The sequence below is a fragment of the Schistocerca americana genome, chromosome 3 (assembly GCF_021461395.2).
Source record: "Schistocerca americana isolate TAMUIC-IGC-003095 chromosome 3, iqSchAmer2.1, whole genome shotgun sequence".
Classification (NCBI taxonomy): domain Eukaryota; kingdom Metazoa; phylum Arthropoda; class Insecta; order Orthoptera; family Acrididae; genus Schistocerca; species Schistocerca americana.
The window spans coordinates 645,446,251-645,464,141 of record NC_060121.1 but is presented as its reverse complement, the minus strand read 5'-3'; the positions used below and the strand labels follow the sequence as shown (position 1 = coordinate 645,464,141).

Here is a 17,891-nt window from a genome sequence, read left to right as displayed (position 1 = left end):
ATGAAACTGGATATTCTTTATTCGTCTAGATACTTTTGCTACTATCAGTTTCACACAAAAATATTTCTACATCTTACATGTATACAGGGTAAGTAATAATGCCACCTAGAGTAACTCTGAAAGTATGATAGTAGCTGTTGTGGTTGGCAGGAGAGCCAACACCGTGTTACTAGAGGAGGCCGAAATGCACGCGTTTTAGTTCACGCAGACTGGCGTGAGGTATGATTCACAATATCAATAGTAACTGAATATGGCGCCTTGCTAGGTCGTAGCAAATGACGTAGCTGAAGGCTATGCTAAACTATCGTCTCGGCAAATGAGAACGTACGTAGGCAGTGAACCATCGCCAGCAAAGTTGGCTGTACAACTGGGGCGAGTGCTAGGAAGTCTCTCTAGACCTGCCGTGTGGCGGCGCTCGGTCTGCAATCACTGATAGTGGCGACACGCGGGTCCGACGTATACTACCGGACCGCGGCCGATTTAAAGGCTACCACCTAGCAAGTGTGGTGTCTGGTGGTGACACCACAGTAGCTGAAAAGTTTGTGGGACAAATGTTGCATGGGACAATGGGAGCCATAATATGATGTTTGTTTTTTTGTTGCTAGGTGGGGTCCCCTCAGAGATATGAGGGTCAACTTTTTTTTTTAAGGGATGCTATAGTTTGGTACTCATTTTCTGACCGCGGCTGTTGAGACAAATCCAATGATGTGTAACAGTAAGGTTTTTGAAGGTCAACAAAGGTCTTTGGTGGCATGAATGCCCATTTACAGAAGGTGTTCAAAGTGATGACCATTGGTATCAATGCAGTGCTGCAATCTTCTTATCGTGGATTGAGTGGTATTCCTTATCACTTCAGCACTTATCAAAGCACATACTCTGACTATTCTCTCTCGTATATTGTGCAAATGGTAAATATTCATCGAATACGGCATATCCATCTAACGTGCCACTGACGAGTAAATACCATTCAACAGTTTCACAATGCAACACTAACAGGAACAGTAAGACTAGTATCATGAAATCAAGTGAATGTGAATGATGTATTCCTTCGAAGAACAAGTCAATATGCTTCTCATTTAAGCAGAATGCCAACAAAATTCAGTGAGAGCTAAGGACTTATACGCTGAAAGATATCCTCAATGTACTCACCCTAAACGTCATACATTTAAATGTGTGTATGATAAATTGTGAACAACTGGATTTTTAACGCATCGGAAATATATCTGGCAAAGGAAAGATAATAACGAGGAAACAGAAATTGGTACTCCTGCCACTGGGGTTTGAGATCCTTGTGTTAGTCTGCATCACATCACAAGGGAATCTGGCATGAGCCAGAGTAGTGTTGTTTGTGTTCTGCATCACCATAAATATCATCCTTACCATATCAGTCTCAACCAAGAACTAACTGGTACAGATTGTATGCGTTACACTGAATTCTGCCAATGGGTTCAACTTCAGATTCAGAAGGATGACACATTTATTAATTTGATTTTATTTACTGATGAGGCTACAGAAGAATGGAAATGTTAATTTGCATAACTTGCATTATTGGGCAACTGAAAATCCATGTTTGCTGCGGCAAGTTGCACACCAAAAATCGTGGTCGGTGAATGTACGGTGTGGGACTCTGAAGGACATATAAGCCCCTATTTCACCGAAGGAAATCTTAATGGTAGGAAGTACACTGCATTCCTGCAAGAAACATTAGGTCTGTTATTGGAAGAAATACCTTCAGGAACAAGGAAGAGAATGTGGTATCAACACAATAGGTGTCCGGCACATTTTCTGCTAATGGCTAGAAATGAGTTGCAGAGACAACTTCCAAATTGTTGGATTGGACGCGGAGGAGATGTGTTGTGGCCAGCTTGTTCACCAGACTTGAAGCCTCTGGATTTTAACTTGTGGGGATTCATAAAAGACATTGTTTATAAAGATGTTCTATCTACACCTGAAGATATGTGAGAGAGAATTGTCAGAGCACGTGCTTCGATAAGTGCCAGTATGATAAGGAATATCAGTCAACCCAGGATAAGAATATTGCAGGACTGCATTGATACCAACGGTCATCACTTCGAACACCTTCTGTAAATGGATGTTCATGCCACCTTTGTGACCTCCATTGACCTTCAAAGACCTTACTGTTACACATCATTGGATGCATCTTGATAACTACTATCAGAAGTAAGCACTAAACTATAGCATCCCATTAAAAAAAAACAAAGTTGGCCTTCATATCTCTGAAGTGACCCCACCTAGCGACAAAAATCCAACGTCATATTATGGCCCCCATTATCCCATGTAACTTTTGTCCCACAAACTTTTCAGCTCCTATCATTCTTTTGGAGTTATTCTTGGTGGCAATAGCTAGTGACTTACCCTGCACATCAAATGCAATTTAACCCGTTAGTGCCGTGCATTGCCATATGGCAACATTTGTAACACTTTTTTAAAATTGTTGATTCCATGACATCAATGAAGCGAGAGTGTTAGCAGCACTGGATTCCGTTCCGCAAGACTGTAAAGATCACTACAATGCAACAGTTTTAACAATACATTTAAATTCTGCGACGTAAGCAGTATTGGAAGTCGTCATTTGCTGAACGACGAAGAAAAATGGAGTATAAGTTTGAGTAAGTATGTTTTGCACAGCAACTTACAATATATAATTTGGTTTTTTAGTGTGGTTGTGCTTTAAATACTCAAATATATATTCTTTGGAGGTTACTGCTTGCTGTGAAATAAATTACGTTCATTTAGGCCGTTTGAACGTCGGTGTTGCCATATGGCAACGCTAGGCGCTTGTACTCAGTAAAAGGACGAATTTTGTCTTTTTTGTTTTAGAAGAGTTTTCTCGCTTGCTGAGGCGCTGGAGATTCTTTATAATGACGATATTGAAGGTGATGTGTCCAGATCCGAATACAGAAGAACGATGGATTATTGTATGGGCTGTGGCTGGACAATTCATTTGTCACAATGATCTCTTCTTCATGTGGTGTACCAGAAGTTGGCCAAGTCAAGAGATTCTCGGAACTAAAAAAGCGAAATATAATGATTCCCAGACCAAAACTGGTAGCCAAATATAATACATAATGGGAGGTACTGATCAGATGGATCAGAATCTAGCATGCTATTGCATTGCAATAAGAAGCAAGAAATGGCCCTGGTGTCTCTTTACATGGATGTTAGATGTCGCCATACAAAACAGTTGGATTTTGTATAATAAAGCAAGAAACCAAACTATTTCTCAACTTGATTTCAAGAGAGAAGTAGCAACAGTGTACTTGCAAAGACACCAAGCTTTACCAAAAGGAGCCAGGAGACCTGCATCAAGGGCATGTTCTGACAGTCACTTATCAGATTCAATTAGGTTTGATAAGACTGACCACCTCGTCCAGCACACAGAAGGAAAGAAGAAGAAGAAAAGGTGTGCACACAAGAACTGTAAATCTATTGTGAGAACAATGTGTTCAAAGTGTAATGTGGGATTGTGTATTGACTGTTATATACCATTTCATGTAAAATAATGCCGAGTTCAAGGTTTGACTTTTGATTATTAATTGTACTATGTTATAAAGTATCAATTGTACGATGAAGACTGAATAATAAATCTGCACAAAACTTGTATATGTAATAAGAAATTTCAATAACCTACTTATTTTACTTGAAGTTGTAATCCATATAAATTTAGGTAGTGAAAGCGCTTAGCGTTGCCATATGGCAACATCAAATATCTCGCTAATGGCGGTAGTGACTTTCGTCGAAACAAATCTGTTGTGCAATTTATGCCTTTTACAGACAATAATGCAATTTTTTTTTAAAATCACGAAAAAATTAATTCCGGCACTAATGGGTTAAAACAGAAAGCATAAAATTCTACACCTTGTTCTCTTCCTATTAATTTACAATTCCATACTTAATATCCTGCCTCCCCAATGATAAAGACATGAGCTCAGAGACTGCCAGCAATATTATTTGTACAGCTCATAGCCTTCGGCAGCCACAAACCTACGGGTTGCAGAAAACACATCACATAGGTATGACCATTATTCCTAAAATAAATATCCGGCACAGCAGGCAGAGCAAGCAGTTTTAATTAATTGCTGAAAGCTTAGTTACACTGACTCTTGAATACAGCTATTACCTTGCTTTCTGGACCTGGAGCTTGAGTGTTGAACTCTGTTGTGTTGAACTCTGTTGGAGTTTATATTTTTGTTTACTGATAAGACAAATCTCATTCGTTGGTTCTGATTCGCACTCTTGTGAACAGTAGTTGTATGATTTGCTTCTGACATTTCTGACTATTGACTTAGCACCAATCTTGTTTCCAAATGCTTTGGCATGTTGCAATAACTTGCTCAATTTAGTGTCAGGCTATGATATTTAAGTGATGATGGGCAATAATGATTACCAAAATACAGAGGATAACTAAAATGACTAGAAAGATTATATACAGTAAAGTAGGTTAAAAAAAATCAGTAGTGTCTGGTCTCAGTGAGGAACTTCAAACTTTCAGCGCAGGGCATGAGCATGCAGAGGAACTATGGCTCACATATAAAAGAATAGTTGACCAAGCAATGGTTAGACATGAACCCAGTAGAACAGTTCATAATAGAATGGACCCTCTGCGGTATAAAGTCACTGTAATAAAACCAGGACTGCTGCGTAACAGATTAAAACAAAGCATAGTACTACAGATAGGGAGATGATGAATAAAATGCATTTGGTTGTCAAGAGAGCAATGCACGGAGCATTCAATGACCACCACAGCATAATATTGTCAAATGATATTTCAGAAAACCCCAAGAAATTCTGGTTATATGTAAAGGTTGTTAGTGGCACAAATGTAAGTGTCCAGTCCCTAGCAAATGAAACAGCAATTGAAACTGGAGGTAGCAAAGCAAAAGCTGAAATGCTTCCAATTTAATCCTCTTACCACTGAGAAGATGAGTGGAATACACATTTGTCTCAATGGTGTTGAGAAATATCTGAAATCGTTAAAACCGGAGAAAGCTCCAGGGCCTGATGGAATCACTATGTGGTTTATTTAGCCCCTCTTCTAATTACAATGTATCTTAGATCCCTCGAACAAAAAGCCGTGCCCCCTAGTTGGAAGAAAGCACAAATCACACGCGTCTACAAGGAGGATAACAGAAGTGATACACAAGACTACTGTCCAATATCCTTGACATTAATTTGTTGTAGAATCTTAAAAAAATGTCCTTAGTTCAAACATAATGAGGTGTCTTGAACAAAATGATCTCCTCCATACCAATCAGCATGGATTCCGAAAACTATGATCATGTGAAACCCAATTTGTACTTTCCTCACATGACATACTGAAAGCTTTGGATCTAGGCAATCAGGTAGATGCAGTATTTCTTGCTTTCCAAATAGCATATGACTCAGTGCTACGCCTAAGCTTATTCTCGAAAGTTCAGTGATATGGTGTATCAAGTGAAATTTCTGACTGGGTTGAGGACTTTTTGGTTGGGAGGACACAGCAAGTTATCTTCGATTTTGAGTCATTGTCAGATGTGGTAGTAACTTTAGGTGTGCCCCAGGGAAGCTTTTTCAGACACCTGCTGTTCATGTAGTACTTTAACAACCTTGGAGACAGTATTAATAGTTACAGGTGATGCAGTTACCTGCAGTGAAATACTGTCTGCATAAATATTCAGTCAAATCTCAATAAGATTTCAAAGTGATGCAAAGACTGGCAACTTGCTCTAAATGTTCAGAAATATAAAATTGTGTACTTAAAAAAACATAAAAAATCTAGTATCCTATGACTATAATATCAATGAGTCACAGACGGAGCTAGCCAACTCATTCAAATGTTTGGGTGTAACATTTTATAGATGGATGAAATGGAATTATGTTATTGGCTCAGCTGTGGATAAAGGTGTTGGTAGACTTCAGTTTATTGGTAGAACACTGGGGAAGTGCAATGAGTCTGTGAAAGAGACTGCTTACAAATCACTCGAGAATATTGCTCAAGTATATGAGAACCATACCAAATAGGACTAACAGAGGATATTGAACATACACAGAGAACGGCAGCACAAATGGTCACACGTTTGTTTGACTCATGGGAGACTGTTACAGTGATGCTGAAGAAACTGAACTAGCAGACTCTTGAAGACAAGGCATCAAAGTTTCAAGAACAACAAAGTTTCAAGAAACAGCTTCGAATGATGACTCTAGGAATATACTACAATCTCCTACGTATAGCTCACATAGTGGTCATGCGAACAAGATCTGAATAATTACAACATGCACAGAGGCATTCAAACAATCATTCTTTGTGTACTCCATATGTGATGGAATGGGGAAAAAAAAGAACATGAATAACTGACACAATGAGGTGTACCTTCTGCCATGCACTTCAGTGATTTGCAGAGTATGGATGTAGATGTAGGTGAAATCAAAGCCTTAAGGGTTATTAGTGCATTGTTAATGGAAAGTTTGTTTAATTGTGACATCCACAGCTCATGCTGTAACAGTAACAGCACCATCAAAAGTAAACTCAGATACAGAACTTTTCAGATATAACAGAAATTGCAGAGCAACTTGTTGAAAGTGTAACAAAGCGGGGCAATATTTTGATCAACACTATTGGCACTACACAAGCAGTGTCAATTCCTACATTTCTGGTGTTTGACAATTTGAAGAAAACTTTTAATTAATCCAATGGTTTCCACTGTTTTTGAAGGCTAGTACAATTTCTGATACTCAAGTTAAGCCTGCTTTGTTATTGTCTTCAGTAGTCCCATTTACGAGCTGGTCCGCAATTTATGACCACTCACAGATCCTCACTGCTTGCAGTTCAAAGTCTTGTGTGGCTTTTGTCCAAATGCATTCAGTGGCTGCTACACTGAGCTTCCATCAGTGTCAGAAAAAACCAGACTAGTTATATATCTCCTGGTCGTATAACCTGTAGTTTATTAGCCTGCAGTGCAATTTTTTGTTGTCAAAGTGCGACACTGTCCAACGCAAGATCTTTTTAAAAAAATGCACAACATCCAAATGATGATTATTTCAGCACCAAGTCATGTACTCGGTAAACTTTTATTGCACGGTGTGGTTGAGTGTCTAGCTCCTGACCAATAAATTCAAGCTATCTATCTTAGGGAGTTGGATACTGATTTAAATGAGGGTCTTGAAATAGCTCAGTCATCACAAAGTGTCAGCTGCATAATGTGCATCCTACATTGACTTAAACATGGCAAAAGTATATTCCAGACAGCATTATTTTCTAAATTCAACTTGTGGTAAAATAATGTCATCATCTACAGATTCCACAGCACCATCACATGAATGTGCAAGCAAGCTGATTATGAGTTAGTCAGAAATTCCTCCTCATCAGTGCTAGGAAAAATGTAATGTGGTATAAATACAAACTATAGTAGTAGTTATCATAGTTATAGTTCACAAAGTGTAGTAAAAACAAGGAAATGTGCACTGAGTGTTTCTGTAGTCACAGACAACACAAACCTACATATCTTTCTTGTAACAAATGTGGCCATGTGACCACCACTTGTCAAAGGCACTATCGTATACCATCAGGCACGAACCATCAGCCTATAGCAAAATTTCACTGAAACTGATGATCCCATTAGTCAGCAACACTGAGGGTGTGGACTTTACCTAATTAACAATGAAACACACAGATAAGCCATTACCACCTATTGAGGCAATTAAACAACATATGCTCAAACACAGTAACCATTATATTACTTTAATAGGCAAACTAACAGAAAACCATTACCTACAAACATGTTAGCAGACCAATCAAACTTTTTTGTAGTGTTTGTGCCAGTAGCAAATAAAATTTTTGGTCTGGACGCCTTTACCAGTCTTGGACTTAAATACAAGACTCAGCTAATATATTATCTAATATTATTCTGTTTCGTGATTTGGATGCTTTATATAAGGAATGTTGTGCTTTATTTGAATCTTATAGAAGCCGTGCACAAAACTTTGTAGCACATATATTAGTAAAACCTAACTAGACCCATGCTTTTCGTTATGAAGGAGGAAAAAGTGGAACTCAATAGTTAATGGTGATCCGGTTTTGTGACACCAATCATATCCATCCAATGGATGACACTTATGGTTGTAACTGAAAAGCAGATCAGCACAACTTGGATTTGTGATGATTTTAAATCACCTATTGAAGCTCAACCTATTATAGAGGTTTATCTGATTCCATATCTGGAACAGCTACTGGCAAAGTTATGTTTTATGGTGATCAATATTCTTTTTGGCTTATGCCAAACTAGATGACCTTTTGACATAGAAAATGCTCTTAGATTATTTTTTTAAGACAACTGTGTATCTTACATGGAGGGGGGGGGGGGGGGGGGGGGGGTTACCTTAATCTGTGAATTATATAGATGAGATTATAGTCAGCAAGGTTATTTGGGAGCACAACTCAATTTATAACAGCTATTTAACAGACTTCAGAGTGAGTGGGACCAAATTAAATTAAGAAGAACTGGTTGGATCAAATGTAAATTAAGAAAGTGTAGTCTTTCTCCAACAAAACATTGACTATCTTGACCATATATTGGGCAAATATGGTCTGAGGCCCATGTTTAAGTGACTAACAATCTTCCTGCACCCAGAGATTTGAAGAGACTCTAGTCTGATTACTGCAAATTTGTGTCAAATTTTGTGCAGATATCATACCAATCAGCTCTGGAAAAAGTGAGTCAAATTTCTGATGACTGCCTTGCTAGGCAGTATTCTTCAAGCTAAATAGTGTGTTAACCTATCCATCTCTAATCACCAAAGAAGGAAATGTTACTTCTCAAAGTTAAAATAGCGTCGAGTAATTTTACATGTGCCTCGTGGCAGAACAGATATTTTGCCTCCCGAAGGTAGATAAGGACCAAAAATTGTCTCACAATTCTATAGTTTTCACATAATACACTCTTGCATTTACTGACTGTATTTTTAGTAGCAAACAGACCAGCCTCTTACCAAATTTTATCATTAAAAAACCTATTTATAGAAGTTGGTGGACACATCTGGCTTTCATTGATCCCAAAATTTTCAGTTACCTTACCATCTACATTTACATCCACTGATGCCTTTTTTCAAAGCATACTAGTCTGCAAAAAAAATCAGTGTTTATAAATTATACATGAGTGAAATCCACAAATGCTCTCCTACGTTTTGGGGGGGGGGGGGGGCACATTTAAGGATTTAAGGATGATGCACATGCAAATAATAGTGTAAAGTTCAACTTCCTTCCCACACTGATTTCACATATACCTTGACACACTTCATCAAATACACAATGGGACAATTATGTTTGAAACAGCTTGTGCTCACAATAAACAAAAATGAGGAAAGGCAGCTAATCACTTGAAATTTATTCACACATAGCACATCAATACAAGTACAGACTTTACTAACCTTCTAAAAACAGCTCTTTTTTCCTAGTTTATGTACAAATTTTCCCAGAAAACAGCATGCAGACATCCAAATCTTCTCATTTTTGGCAGTGTACTTAAGCTAGAGAAACAATTGTAGTTTCAAAGCTAGTAGAGCTTGTTACATGTGACCACATGACACACATAAATGAACCATGGGAGAGTGATGGCCTTTCTCCATTTTTTGTTATTTTGATCATGAAATATTCATCACTGTGATATAGCTTTGTGTTAAAAAGTCTATTTTGATGACAAACAAGTACAGAGTGGCACAGCAATGACAGCTGTGACTACGGCATCTTCTTCGCAATATGGGCAATTTCAGTTTTTCCTCCTAGCACTCAATACAACTATAGAATAAGCTTGTTTCAGAGTAGACGTGTTTCTCATAATTTTTATTTTTTGTTGCAACAGAATACTACAAATATTAAAAACCAGTCAATTAGCATACAGAATTAGGTTTCTGAAACACATTTCTACATTTTTTAATGTATTCATTGTCTCACTCCACAGCACTGGTGGGGGTGAAAGTACGCATGGGGCAAGAGTACGCATCAATCTTTCATGTCCCTAAAGCAGAAGTTCACTATTTTACCACCAGGCAGCGCAAACGTTGTCCTTTCCTCATTTCTAATCTGGAACCACATGGTAGTCAGATGCTTACCAGCTGGAGAAGATGTGGTAAGTCACTTGTATGTTTTTGATGTAAAATTTGTTTACTTTTCATTGAAAGTTACATGAACCTAAATCTATTTAAAAATTAGATAAAGGATTAGTGGAACTGGTGGCTATTAGCTTCTAAAATCCACTTTCATTTCCATGACTTTAGTTATATGTGTTGTGTAGATTGCTGAAAAAGAAAGTAGCAGAACGGGGTAAAAGTATGCAGCTGTAATGGGGGTAGAAGTTTGCAGTGCACACTTTCAACCCATCAAGAAACTATCTGCAAACTTTTGCCTCATAATCAGTACTTTGACTTGTGCAGTACCTTCGGGGCATTCTAGCATATTTCGCCCATGTTTATTTACCTTGGATGCCTCGTCATTCACTTAAGAGAATTTAAATTAATTTTTCTTTTCTCTACTTTTTCTTTTGTTGGGAAGTGCTTCCCCCCCCCCCCCCCCCCTTCAAAGACATACCTCTCAAATACACTTCTAATACAACCACATCTTCCATAACAGCATCTTTTTCCATACACTGACCAAGAAAATCAACTCAACAGCCCTTAACAGAGCAGCTCTACCGCCAAACTGTTGGTCTTGTCAAAAATGGGAACTCAATATGGCAAGCATTCAAAGCTATTAAGTTTTCAGAGGCTGCCTTGCAAAAACATCTTACAACTGGCAAAGGTACTAAGCACCATGGCCGATTCACAAAAGCTTTTTCATTGGAGGAAGAACAAGCAATAGTGCAGCATTGCACCTCCCACAATAAACCTTTTTTTTGGGTTTACTCTCAGATCATTACAACATTTACTTTTGGAATTCGGCGGAAAAAAGGAGGGAGGAAGGGAGGGGAGAGGGAGGGAAATCCCAGATGAAAAACGACTTGCTGGTAGAGAATTCACCTGTAAGTTTACGAAAAGAAATAAATTGCTCCTTGGAATTGCCTGGAAAACCAGCATGGCATGAATGATGGAGTTTACAAGGCTGAAACAAATATTTTGACAATTTGGGTTGGGTTGTTTGGGGGAAGAGACCAAACAGCGAGGTCATTGGTCTCATCAGATTAGGGAAGGATGGGGAAGGAAGTCAGCCGTGCCCTTTCAAAGGAACCATCCCAGTATTTGCCTTGAGCGATTTAGGTAAATCACGGAAAGTCTAACTCAGGATGACTGGACGCGAGATTGAACCGTTGTTCTACCGAATGCGAGTCCAGTGTGCAAACCACTGCACCACCTCGCTCGGTGGTCAATTTGGAAGCAGCCTTCAAGAAATTTGGGTCTCCTCCCGACCATATTTACAACATTAACAAGACAGGCATTTGAACTGTCCTAATAAGTTCCCTAAACATTTCATTCCAACAGGGAAGAGAGAAGTAGGGAAATCATGACTGCAAAACAGGGGCAAACAGTCACCGTTGTCTAATCCACGAGTGCTGTGGGACACCATACCCATCCTTCCTTTTTGCATGGAAGCAAAGTAATCCCTCACTGATAAATGGGGTCCAACGGGATGTGATATGGCTGTACCTGATAAAGGCTACGTGACCACAATAACATCTATTACATGGTTTAATCATTTAAAAGTTTACAAATCCCACAGTCGTCAAACCCATTTTATTAATCTTGGATAACCTTATCACCCACACAAGCCTGGAGGTCATTTTGTTTGTCCAAGATAGTAACATACACATGCTCAGTTTGCCACCCCATAGCAGCCATAAGATGCAGCCACATGACTGCAACTTTTTCCAGCCTTACAAGACATCTTACGACAGGGCCGTAGATTCGTGGAATGTATGTCATCCCACACAAGTCTTGAGCTTGTATAACATAGCTGAACCAGTGACAGGTCCACGGAAAAACCAGAACTTCATTTCGTCTTTACCTACTGAAAGAGCATTGTTGCTTCAGTCATGGTTAGGAGGGAGTTTTTTTACAAGCGTCTCTCACAAACACCCAGATTTCGGGAAACAGACAAAGAAGGTTATGTCAAAAATAAAGACATTTCTAAAAAGCTACCAAGACCAATTTATAAACGCCCTGGAAGGTCTGCGAATACAGTTACTTTTGCTGACGATCTGTCCAGCTTACCAATTTACTGAATTGTCATTCAAATGCAGGTAAGGATAGGCAACCTCTGATCTTTACACTTTTCCCTTTTCTATTCATCAGGTTAAAGAATCTTACTTTCAAAATGGCTAATTTCTGTTACTTTCCACTGTTCAACAAGATAAATGTGTATTTTGTTTCATTTCCATTTTAATTATGTCTCTATTCAAAGTTAGGTGCAATAAACCTTCCTAGTAAACTAGTTTCAGTGACTTGTGAAATTATAATGCATAACAGGCTGTTCCTAATTACAATATAATTGCATTTATGTGATTTTTTTTTTAAATAGAGTTCTTAATTTATTTTTCCATGTCTTTGTTTGCAAACTTTTTTATTTTCTGTAGCTGGGGATAAAAATTGTACTGTGCAGTCTTGCTCAAGACCTGCGTACTTTTACCCCACAGTGTAGGTTAACAGTATGCAAAATTACTTTTTACGAAACCTTTTATTACCCTTCTAATAATTATTGGATGGCACTGAAATTTTTACTCAATGTCACCAAGATGTCAAACTAGGCGTGTGTGCATCATTAATAAAATATTGTTGCAGGTTCCTTTTAAATATTTAGTAGTAAAAACAAAATTGCATACTTTTACAATCACCTACCCGATTCATTCATATTCTCATTTATAATACGGCTGAGACATTATGAATGAGTGAATGAAACAGTATCTCAGAACTTCACTGTTGGGGCACTGACTCTGCAGTGTAAGCATTAGCTAAACATATACTAGTTGTTCTTTTCACTGTGAATAACCTCTCCCCTCCCTCTTTCCTCCCTTACTTCTTCCTGTCACTTCACATACTTAATCATTCTCTCTTATATCTTGCTGTCTTTTCTTCCCTCAGCTGATTCTTCTCAGTGGTTTCTCTTCCTTCTCTTCTTCTTTTGGTTACTTTCAATGCATGTATTTCAATTCAATGATTTCCTCCTCTCTTACTTACTAAATGCACTTATAATGTTGCTAGCATTTCAATATTTATTATTTGTGCCTACACTTGGCCTTTGATAAATTTCTCATACTTTTCTGGAACATAATCATGTGCACGTCTTTTCTGAATTTGTGTTTGTGAATTTTCGCTGTGTACTGTGCAGTCTTGCTGTGTGCTGTTACCTGGCAAGCAGGAAGTTTTCCACTCTGTATTTGATTTACCACAATGTATTCTACTTAACTGGTAACCAAAAGCCATCTACATTGGAAAAATTATCTACATTAAAGCAGCACTTAACAATGTGGGAATAAGTGATTGCTATGGACACAGAAGCAAAAATTAAGGTGACTCATAACATTCTGGACTATGCTGCACAATTCTTTAAGGGTGAAAAAGTCCTGCCCCCCCCCCCCCCCCAATTTGAATCAACTGTGTCAAATATGAAACAATTTTCCTTTATAAAGCCTGTGTCAATTTTTGAGCTGTCATGATATTTTAGTGAAGTAATAATAAATATTTATATATTATAGCTCTAATGTTGATATACTGAAAGTAAACACAAAATTTCAGCAATAAAATTAAAGCCAGAATGCACTGAAGATGGTCACACACGCAATAAAATTCCCTGCTGTGGTGTCTTAATATTACTGTAAGCTATTGTCAGCTATTGTACAAGGTTGTGATTGCCACACTCAGCTCAGTTTTGTTAACTGTGCAATCTTTTTAACAAATAAATATGGACACTCTTCTTATGAAAAGGAGATGTGCAGCTGCATCACACACATTTCCAAAGCAGATACTGTAGGTTCACTGTAGCACACTAAACAAAGAAGTTAGTTTCTAGGTACCAATGTAGAGAAGCAACTGCTTGATTTTATTTAGCCCCTTATGTTTCCTTGAGAATCATGAAAGAAGGTCATACACATGGAAGAGATCTCAAATCAGAAACAGATTTTAAATAGTAAGACATTTCCAGGGCAGATGTGGATTCTGACCACAATTTATAGGTTGTGAACTGCAGGTTAAAAATGAAGAAATAGCAAAAAGATATGAAATTAAGGAAATGGGACCTGGATAAGTTTAAAGAACCAGAGGTTGTTGAAGGTTTCAGATGGAGCATTAGCCAATGATGGACTAGAACACGAGAAAGGAGAACAGAGAAGACAAATTGGTAGCTTTGAGAGATGATAGTGAAGGCAGCAGATGATCAAATGGGTAAAAAGACAAGACCCAGTGGAAATCTTTGGATAACACAAGACACTGAATGTAACTGATGAAAGGAGAAAATATAAAAATGCATTAGGGGATACAAACATCCAAAAAATGAGATTGACAGGAACTGCAAAATGGCTAAATGTACAGAACAAATGTGATTTGGAAGCTATATCACCAAGGTTAAGATAGATACCGCCTAAAGTAAAATTAAAGAGGCCTTTGGAGAAAAAAAACGCGGCTGTATGAATATCAAGAGCTCAGATGGAAAATCAGGGCTTAGCAAAGAAGTGAAAGCTGGAAAGAGTGTAAAGGACCTATAAAAGGGAGATGTACTCTCCAGAGCTGTATTATAGAAATGGAACAGGGTGCAGATGAAGATGAGATGGCAGATATGATGCTGTGAGAAGAATTTGACAAAGCACTGAAAGGCTTTAGTTGAAACAAGACCCCAGGAGTACACAACATTCTGTCAGGACTACAGATAGCCATGGGACAACCAGACATGACAACATTTCCATCTGGTGTGCAAGATGTGTAAGACAGGCAAAATATCCTCAGCCTTCAAGAAGAATATAATTCCAAATATAAAGAAAGCAGGTGCTGACAGGTGTGAATGTTTTGAATAATGAGCAAGTCATGGTTGCAAGAAACTAACACAATTTCCATACAGAAGAACTGAAAAACTGATAGAAGCCGACCTTGGAGAAGATCCATTTGGATTCTGGAAAAATGTAGAAACAAGCGAGGCACTACTGACCCTACGACTTATCTCACAAGACAGACTAAGGAATGACAAACCCACGTTTATAGCATTTATAGACTTACAGAAAGCTTTTGACAGTGTTCACTTTTTGAATTTCTGAAAATTGAAGGGGTAAAATACCGGTAGCGAAAGGCTATTTACAACTTGACACAGAAACCAGACGTCAGTTATTGGAATTGAAGGGCACGCAAGGGTTACAGTGGTTGAGAAAGGAGTGAAACAGGGTTGTAGGCTATCCCCAGTGTTATTCAGTCTCTACATTGAGCAAGCCATAAAGGAAACCAAAGAAAAATTTTGAGTGGGCATTAAAATTCTTGGAAAAGAAATAAAAACATTGAGGTTTGCTGATGACACTGTAATTCTGTTAGAGACAGCAATGGACCTGGAAGAGGATGTAAGATGAACATCAACAGACAGAAAATGAGGACAATGGAATGTAGTCTAATTAAATAATGTGAGGCTGAGGGAATTAGATTAGGAAACAAGACACTAAAAGCAGTTGAGTTTCGCTATTTGGGTAATAAAATAACTCATGATGGTCAAAGTAGAAAGTATCAAAAAAGTAGAAGGGCAATGACAAGCGAAGTGTTTCTGAAGAAGACGTATTTTATTACCATCAAATATAAATTATGTGTTAAGAAGTCTTTTCTGAACTTATTGTATGGACTGTAGCCACGCATGGAAGCAAGACATGGACAAAAACAGTTTAGACAAAAAGAGGATAGTAGCTCCTGAGGTGTGGTGCTACAGAAGAATGATAAAGACTAGATGGGTAGATCACGTAACTAATGAGGAGGTACTGAATAGAACTGGGGAGGAGAAAAAATATATGGCACAATTTGACAAGAAGAAGGTATTGGTTGATAGGTAACATTCTGAGCCAGCAAGGGATCGCCATTTTAGTACTGGAGGAAAGGGGGAGGGGGGGGGGGGAGGAATCATAGAGGGAGACAAGAGATGAATATAGTGAGCAGATTCAGAAGTATGTCAGTTGCAGTAGTTATTTGGAGATGATGAAGCTTTCACAGGATTGAGTAGCATGGAGAACTGCATCAAATTAGTCTCCTGACTGGAAACCACAACAACAACAACCACCACCACCACCACCACCACAATCACATATTTTTGTTTGAACTGTAACCATCCAATTTACTTGTATGTGGCACATACGATACAGCATCAATAGAGTGCATCTTAACTTATAACATGTAGCAGTCTTCTTAAGGACCACATCAAAACTTAATGAATGGAAGGAAATAGGTCTGTTACATCTTGACCTATATGATTGTTATTTATGACATAAGCGGATGATCTTTATGCGAGGCAAATGATTGGACAGCAAAGGATTTTCTGCAATAATAGTCATTCCTTGCTACAAGCAGTTTTCATTGTCTGTTCTTATAATAATATTCGGAGTATCTTAAACAATTGTTTCTTTTGTTACAAAATTTACATTGCAACCCCAACATCATAAAGGGCATGTCAAATAATTAATTACAGTTTTGGAGAAATAAAACTCTTTAAATACTTTCTTAAAACCAAAATTTACTTTTACAAGAAAGGGGTCAACCGAAGCGTCCGATCCCACCTGTCGGCTTTGACCCGTGATGTAAGGCTGTTGTGGTGTGTGATGTCACAACGGCGCGGAATTTAGTTTGTGAGAGTGGTGTGTTTGTAGGTGTCGTTTTGATGAGATTGGTGGTGCTCTCTGGTGGTGTGTTAGGTGGTGCTTTTGGTTTAGTTTGCGAGTGTGGCATCGTGTGTGAATTTTGGTAAATTGCTTTTTTTATGTCTTTGGTAGGTTTGGATATGACTGACAGGGTCAACAGTTTTCGGTTGTCGGCTATAATGTGGGACAGTGCGTTGTCTCTAATAAAATTTCTTCAACTATTCAGATTTTTGGATGAAGTCGTGAAGTGTTCAGTATGTCGTGAAGAAATGAGGATTATTTCCGGCGTCTTGCACCACAGACGGCTGTATGTGGAGATATCTTAAGGATAACAGGTCAAGGGAAGTGTTCGATCCCAATTTATGAGATCGGGAGCTGCTGTTGAGCTATGTAGGCCAAGGGAAGTGTCCGATTCCAGATGATATTGTGTTTAGTGGTATTTGGGGAGTTTTGTGCTGTCGGTTTTTTTCATCGTCTTGCGTGGTTTTGTATGGGGGTGGGTTTCTAAATTTGTTTAGGCTTTTTGTGGAACGTGTGTGTGTTTGTTTTTCGATGTATTTTCGTCCTCATAATGTGTACGTAACAACTTTGTATACGCGATATTGGAATCATGGTTTATGGTCGTTTCCACCATATTTGTGACGTCATGTATCAAAGCAGACGGGTGGGATCTGACGCTTCTGTATTTCCCAAGAAAGAGCATTTGCCATAGTTACCAGCAGTGTTCAGACATTTTTCATATCTGGAAGCCAACTTTTCAAAGCCCTCATAGAAAGATGCTGCCAGTGAAGGCAACCATTGCTGAACAGTTTCTTTGCATTGTCATGTGTCAAAATGTCTTCCTATAAAATCATACGTCAAGAACAAGTGGTAGCCAGAAGGTGCAGAGTCAGGGCTGATAACAAGTGATCAAACTACTCCCAACCGAATTGCTGAATAAGGTTTTGTGTGACACCCGCTGAATGGGTACTTGTTTTGTCATGAAGCAACAAGATGCCTTAACCGAGCATTCCACTCAATTTGTTTTGAATTGTGCACCGAAGTTTTCTCAATGTTTCACAGTATCACACAACAGTGAGAGATTTAGGTCTACTGCTG

The 17,891-nt window shown here is 38.4% G+C and overlaps 1 protein-coding gene across 1 annotated transcript in view; it reads right to left on the bottom strand.

Moving 5' to 3' along the window:
- Positions 1-17,891, bottom strand: part of LOC124605253 (F-box/LRR-repeat protein 14) — a 36,875-nt gene that overhangs the window by 14,959 nt on the left and 4,025 nt on the right. The window lies entirely within an intron of this gene.